At 42.3% G+C, this 7,500-nt stretch overlaps 1 long non-coding RNA gene across 2 annotated transcripts in view; it reads left to right on the top strand.

The window, feature by feature from the left end:
- Positions 1-7,500, top strand: part of LOC133623518 (uncharacterized) — a 29,472-nt gene that overhangs the window by 20,139 nt on the left and 1,833 nt on the right. Inside the window, exon 1 of one of the 2 annotated variants that reach the window (XR_009817896.2) lies at positions 4,758-4,843. The exons of the other annotated variant lie outside the window; for it this stretch is intronic. This is a non-coding gene — a long non-coding RNA (uncharacterized lncRNA). Of the gene's footprint in view, positions 1-4,757; positions 4,844-7,500 lie in introns of those variants that run through there. 2 annotated transcript variants of the gene reach the window in all.

The following is a 7,500-nucleotide window of genomic DNA, read 5'->3' as shown; positions in this document are numbered from 1 at the left end:
GTTAATCAGGCTGTAAATAGTCTGTTGATTTTCACTAAAATGATGACTACGCCCCGTTGTGTGTGTTGCCATGGCAGCTGATATTCAACATCAGCTGCCATGCCACATCTCATTTTGTGTTGCAACATTTAAAACTAAGCAAAATTGTGCAGTTGTTATATCTTGTTTTATTATCATCATGCTATCATTTGTAAGTATGGAGTGCACAGTTTAAGGTGCATTTTATGTTTCCTGTTGTGCCCTAAAAAGGGTTAATACTGTAAGTATTGCACTTATTACACAGCACCTGTTTGATTGCAACTTAGTTGTAGTTTTCATTAACAAATTTAAATGTGTTAGAATTAAAAAGTTAAAATCGCTAATGCTAAACAGCAGCATGTCAATGGCAAAGACAATGTATATTAGCATCAAGCTGGCCTTAATTTACTTACGTAGGAGCGTTTTTTTTTGAGTCAATTTCTTTGTTGCCATTGAAAATCGCAACATTACCTAGAAGTAGTTTGGCAGAGTCCGCTCTCAGTGCTGCTGGAATTTTTTTTTATTGAGACAATGTATGTATTTAATATTGGTTTACTTACTATGGTATATTATTTGTTTATTATTTATTTGTTCACTGTTATGTTACAGAGAATAAGAAAATAGGATAAAATTACTATGGTATGAAAAGGGGTAGGATTAAATAAGCTCCGCTTCTTCCTACTCCTTTTCGGACGTGCTGTATTGAAATTATTATTGATTGGTGCGGCGTCTTCAGTAATGCGGACGCTGTATCGGTCCGTTGTGGTGAAGAAGGAGCTGAGCCGGAAGGCAAAGCTCTCAATTTACCGGTCGATCTACGTTCCCATCCTCACCTATGGTCATGAGCTTTGGGTTATGACCGAAAGGACAAGATCACGGGTACAAGCGGCCGAAATGAGTTTCCTCCGCCGGGTGGCGGGGCTCTCCCTTAGAGATAGGGTGAGAAGCTCTGCCATCCGGGAGGAGCTCAAAGTAAAGCCGCTGCTCCTCCACATCGAGAGGAGCCAGATGAGGTGGTTCGGGCATCTGGTCAGGATGCCACCCGAACGCCTCCCTAGGGAGGTGTTTAGGGCACGTCCGACCGCTAGGAGGCCGCGAGGAAGACCCAGGACACGTTGGGAAGACTATGTCTCCCGGCTGGCCTGGGAACGCCTCGGGGTCCCACAGGAAGAGCTGGACGAAGTGGCTGGGGAGAGGGAAGTCTGGGCTTCCCTGCTTAAGCTGCTGCCCCCGCGACCCGACCTCGGATAAGCGGAAGAAGATGGATGGATGGATGGATGTATTGAAACAAAACTTTTCGTTTCTTTGGTTGTTTTGGAGCTTCGGCCTTTATAGCAGTAATTGCATGAAGGTGTTTTTCTTCTTCTTCTTCTTTTAGTTTTTTTTTTTTTTCTCCGTCTTTTTAACGAATGGGGAAAGAGGGGAGTGACGTATGGCGTAAAGCAAGTCAGCACATTTGTAGTTTTTGCGTGGGGTTCCTGCCACTCTACTCAAAGTCACTAAGTGCCAGTGAGAGTGATACAGACCCCTCTGGCCATGACATAGGAGACATTCCACTGGTGGTGTCCCGATACCAATATTTTTATATTTTCTAAATAAAGGGGACCACAAAAAATGGCATTATTGGCTTTATTTCAACAAAATATCTTAGGGTACATTAAACAAATGTTTCTTATTGCAAGATTGTCCTTAAATAAAATAGTGAACATACTAGACAACTTGTCTTTTAGTAGCAAGTAAGCAAACAAAGGCTCCTAATTTAATCTGCTGACGTATGCAGTAACATATTGTGTCATTTATCATTCTATTATTTATACATTATGAAGGACAAGTGGTAGAAAATGAATTATTAAAGGCCTACTGAAACCCACTACTACCGACCACGCAGTCTGATAGTTTATATATCAATGATGACATCTTAACATTGCAACACATGCCAATTATAAAGTGCAATTTTAAATTTCCCGGGAAACTTCCGGTTGAAAACGTCTATGTATGATGACGTATGCACGTGACGTCAATAGTTGAATCAGACATTTTGGAACAGGTCGGTCGCCAGCTTAAATCGTCTTTTTTCATCGCTAAATTCCACAGTATTCTGGAAAATCTGTGTTGGTAAATCTTTTGCAATTTGTTTAATGAACAATGGAGACTGCAAAGAAGAAAGCTGTAGGTGCGATTGGTGTATTAGCGTCTGGCTACAGCAACACAACCAGGAGGACTTTGACTTGGATAGTAGCTATAGCAGCTTGGATAGCAGACGCGCTATCCGACGCTAGCCGCCGACCGCATCGATGATCGGGTGAAGTCCTTCGTCGCTCCGTCGATCGCTGGAACGCAGGTGCGAAGGTGGAGAGCTAATGTTTTTAGCATAGCTCTATCGAGGTCCCGTAGCTAAGTTAGTTTCAATGGCGTCGTTAGCAACAGCATTGCTCGGCTTCGTCAGGCGGTACAGCATTAACCGTGTGGTTACAGGTCCAGAGTTTGGTAGTATTGTTGATATTCTGTCTATCCTTCCAGTCAGGGGTTTATTTATTCTGTTTCTATCTGCAGTTAAGCACAATGCTATCACGTTAGCTCCGTAGCTAAAGTGCTTCGCCGATGTATTGTCATGGAGATAAAAGTCACTGTGAATGTCCATTTCGCGTTCTCGACTCTCATTTTCAAGAGGATATAGTATCCGAGGTGGTTTAAAATACAAATCCGTGATCCACAATAGAAAAAGGAGAGAGTGTGGAATCTAATGAGCCCTTGTACCTAAGTTACGGTCAGAGCGAAAAAAGAAACGTCCTGCACTGCACGCTAGTCCTTCACTCTCACGTTTTTCATCCACAAATTTTTCATCCTGGCTCAAATTAATGGGGTAATCGTCACTTTCTCGGTCCCAATCGCTCTCGCTGCTGGTGTAAACAATGGGGAAATGTAAGGAGACTTTCAACTTGTGACGTCACGCTACTTCCGGTACAGGCAAGGCTTTTTTTTAATCAGCGACCAAATGTTGCGAACTTTATCGTCGTTGTTCTATACTAAATCCTTTCAGCAAAAATATGGCAATATCGCGAAATGATCAAGTATGACACATAGAATGGATCTGCTATCCCCGTTTAAATAAATAAAAAATTAATTTCAGTAGGCCTTGAATCTACTTGTTCATTTACTGCTTACTAGAGATCCGCGGATCGGGCGGATGAAATTTTAAAAAATTAGATTTTATCCGCGGGTCGGGTCGGGTCGGGTCGGGCGGTAGAAATAAAAAAAAAAATTAGATTTTAAATAGATTCAGGCGGGTGGCAGTTAAACCAATTCGGAAATATATATACATAGTTAAATGTTGTTACCCACATACGAAAAACGAGCAGGCACCTGCTGCATATGCCACAACAGAAGAAAAAGAAAAAAGAGAGGGACACTTTTACGGAGCGGAGAAGGCCCCCGACGCCTCGCCGGGGTCCGGGACCGAGGCCCCTTCCCCCGAGAGGGCCCCACCGGGAGCCGTAGCTGAGGCGATCCGCGAGAAGGGCCCGACGCACGTCCAGGGTCACCACCGCGGCCACCGCACCGACACCCCGCCTCGTCCGCCTTCGCCGCGGCCGGCGTCACGCGCAGCAGGTAAGCAGCTTACCTGCCCGCCACCCCCGTGGCCGGGGGCTCGTAACAGGGGTCACTCCGCGCGCTCCGCCCGCGCAGCTTACCTGCCCGCCACCCCTGTTGCCGGGGGCGCGTAACAGGGGTCACTTCGCGCGCAGTGCGCTCACGAAAGGGGTGGGGCTCACCCTGGTTGATATAGACAGCAGCTAGGATGGTGGCCATGGACGTAGGAACCCGCTAAGGAGTGTGTAACAACCCACCTGCCGAATCAACTAGCCCTGAAAATGGATGGCGCTGGAGCGTTGGGCCCATACCCGGCCGTCGCCGGCAGCGAGACGCGCTTGGAGGTGCGCTCAGCGCGGCTCCCATATGATTGCGCACTGGTGTGCGTCTGGGTCGTGACAGCGTGGCACGCGAATGTCTGTGCTGCATTGGATCAGTCTCCTTTCTTTAACAGGCAAAAGCTTTATAACCTCACTAATGCCTTGCATCGTCTATATTAGATATATAACAACGGGCGGGTGCGGGCGGATGGCGGGCGGATGCGGTTCTGATCAAATGTTAGATTGGGTGGATTGCGGATGGTTGACGACTTTCTGATGCGGTTGCGGATGAAATAATTGCCTATCCGCGCATCTCTACTGCTTACTTTCTCTTTTAACATGTTCTATCTACACTTCTGTTAAAATGTAATAATCACTTATTCTTCTGTTTGGATGCTTTACATTAGTTTTGGATGATACCACAAATGCGGGTATCAATCCGATACCAAGTGGTTACAGGATCATACATTGGTCATACTCAAAGTCCTCATGTGTCCAGGGACATATTTCCTGAGTTTATAAACATAATATGAATGTTAAACAAAAGAAGATTTTGTGATGCTAAAAAATATTGAAGTAATCTGTCACACCTGGGTTAAGTCTGGTCTGGGTTTTATCTGGTTTCATGTTGTTTTGTCATTTCCTGTTTTATTTTGAAATGCTGACTCTCCCTCTCGATTTCAGATCACTTGCTCTTCCTCCTGTTACACGGCTCTGAAGTCTTTCCTGATTGCCTGATTGTGCCCACCTGTGTCACCCTCCCTCATGTGTATAAATGTCTCGTCCTCCTGTCCTGTGCCAGAGTGTTTCGTATCTTTTTGTGCGTTCCTTTGCCACAGTCTTGTCTACAGCCATTGCCACGCTTTGTACTTTTTGACCCACGGGAGATTATTTGTTTGTAAACCCTTTGTCAGGTAAGATTAGCTTCCTAACATTGCCTCCGTTGGAACGCTTTTTGTTGTATTTTGCATATTGTATTCTTAGCACCTTTTTTCCTTCCTCAGCCGGAGCGTTGTGAGTTTATTGATATTTTTGTTAGTTTAGAGGTCAGGTTCGATCTGTTTTTGATAGCCTGTTTTGTTTCTCCCTTTTTGGACCCCTCCCCTTGTCGGAATGAATATCGGTTTCCAAAATAGTGCATCTGTGTTCAGAGTCCTATTCGGGTCGTGACATAATCATAGTAATATCGACTCGATACGGTCCTGTACTTGGTATCATTACAGTAGATGTCAGGTGTAGGCGTTTGTTTACATTTTGACGCCGGTGAGTTACGCATACTTGCCAACCCTCCCGAATTTTCCAGGAGACTCCCGAAATTCAGCGCCTCTCCCGAAAACCTCCCGGGACAAATATTCTCCCGAAAATCTCCCGATTTTCAGCCGGAGCTGGAGGGGGCGTGGCCATGCGCACCTGAGTGAGGACAGCCTTTTTTAAGGACGGGAGGACAACAGGGTGACAAGAACTAAATCATCCAGACTAGAGATAAATTGTATTATTATGTTTATCTTACCTAAAAATAAATATATTTATTAATTAAAAAAACAAAAAACTAAATACATTTTTACTATATTTTGCTAAAAACATCAAATTTAATTGTATTTTTATTTTTTATTTTTTATGACTCCTACAGTGGTCCCCAACCTTTTTGTCCCGCAGACCGGGGCGATTTTTATTTTATTTTATTTATTTATTTATTTATTTTTAATAATGAAATGCAATCATGTGTGCTTACGGACTGTATCCCTGCAGACTGTATTGATATACATTGATATATAGTGTATATATTGTGTTTTTATGTTGATTTAATAAAAATAAATATATATATATATATATATATATATATATATTTATTTATTTATTTACTTATTTTTAAATAAATATATATATGTACCGGTCCGCGGACCGATTGGTACCGGGCCACACAAGAAAAAAAACAAAAAATATGTTTATTATATATATATATATATATATATATATATATATATATATATATATATATATATATATATATAAGAAAAAAACAAACAAACAAAAAAAAATATATATATATATTTTTTGTTTTTTTGTTTTTTTTCTTGTGCGGCCCGGTACCAATCGGTCCGCAGACCGGTACCGGACCGGTGGTTGGGGACCACTGCCTTATTACATCCAGCCATAGAATTATACATTAAAATAAACATATTTGAAATAATTAATTTTAAATTATCATAATCATTTAAAATGACCATATTTAATTATTAAAATAATTTCTTGTTTATCAACAACTTTAGCATTTTATTCATTACATTTTGAAGCTCTCAGAAGCCAAGTTATGTTATATTCCTTAATATTTATTTATGCAAGTTTGAAGTATCAATTATCCAAACACAGTTTTGTTTGCAGATTTTCAGGATATATATATATATATATATATATATGTATATGTATATGTATATGTATATGTATATATATGTATATGTGTATATGTATATGTATATATATATGTATGTATATATATATGTATATATATATATATGTATATATGTGTATATATATATGTATATGTATATATGTATATATACATAAATGTATATATATGTACATGTATATATATGTATATGTGTGTATATATATATATATATATTATATATACACATGTATGTGTGTGTGTATATATGTATGTATATATGTTTATGAAATACTTGACTTGGTGAATTCTAGCTGTCAATATACTCCTCCCCTCTTAACCACGGCCCCCACCCCCACCTCCCGAAATCGGAGGTCTCAAGGTTGGCAAGTATGGAGTTACGGTGTGTAGTGAAGCATGTTTAGCTATTCCTCATCCTGCAGGGATGATACTTGTAAGAAACGTACTTTATTTGTCGCCATGGAGACCAGGATTAGTGATTTAGAAGTAGCTAAAACACTGCCGATGGACTTTAACCGCTAGCTAGCTAGCTAGCCTTGTCTTCAAGCACGTCTTCCTGAGGGCGTTTCAGTGTTATAACGTCACTGTGACAGTCTCTCACTGTCGGGGTTCCATGGACCACCAAGGACTGACATGACTGGAGCAGTTTTGACTTTGTTTTATTATTTCAATAAAACGTTTGTTCAGGTCGGGTCGCTTTTCAGCTCCTTTCTCTTCCCGCTGCTCGCTCTTCCGTTTCGCTTTTCAGCCTTCCGCGTCGTCTCCGTCTGCCTCTGGCTCTCTTCCGCGCTGCATCCGTTGCTGGCTCTCCACTTGTTGATTTTTCCCCACCTTCTGCCTCGTCGTTCTCGGCTGCCGCCCTTTTACACACTGGGAGGGTATTACACAATTGTGCGCAGCCAGGCGATCCAAGCACCTTATGTTTATTACAGCAATGATCACGGCGCGCCCAGCCTCGCCGCCGGCCACACCTCCTCGCCGCCATCTCGGGGTCGGCCCCGACGTGCCCCGCCTCGCTGTCGGTCTGCCGGCCACGCCTCCCCACAGTCACCTTTATCGTTAGTTTTTAAGCCAAAATGCGTCCGTTCTCCCTTTTCTGTCTACACACTGTATCTGCTTGTAAGTACTCTGTGATTGTGCGCTGCCGAACACGCTCGTCTTCTA

Source organism: Nerophis lumbriciformis, linkage group LG26, assembly GCF_033978685.3.
Source record: "Nerophis lumbriciformis linkage group LG26, RoL_Nlum_v2.1, whole genome shotgun sequence".
Taxonomy (NCBI): domain Eukaryota; kingdom Metazoa; phylum Chordata; class Actinopteri; order Syngnathiformes; family Syngnathidae; genus Nerophis; species Nerophis lumbriciformis.
This window is presented reverse-complemented; position numbering and strand designations above follow the sequence as displayed.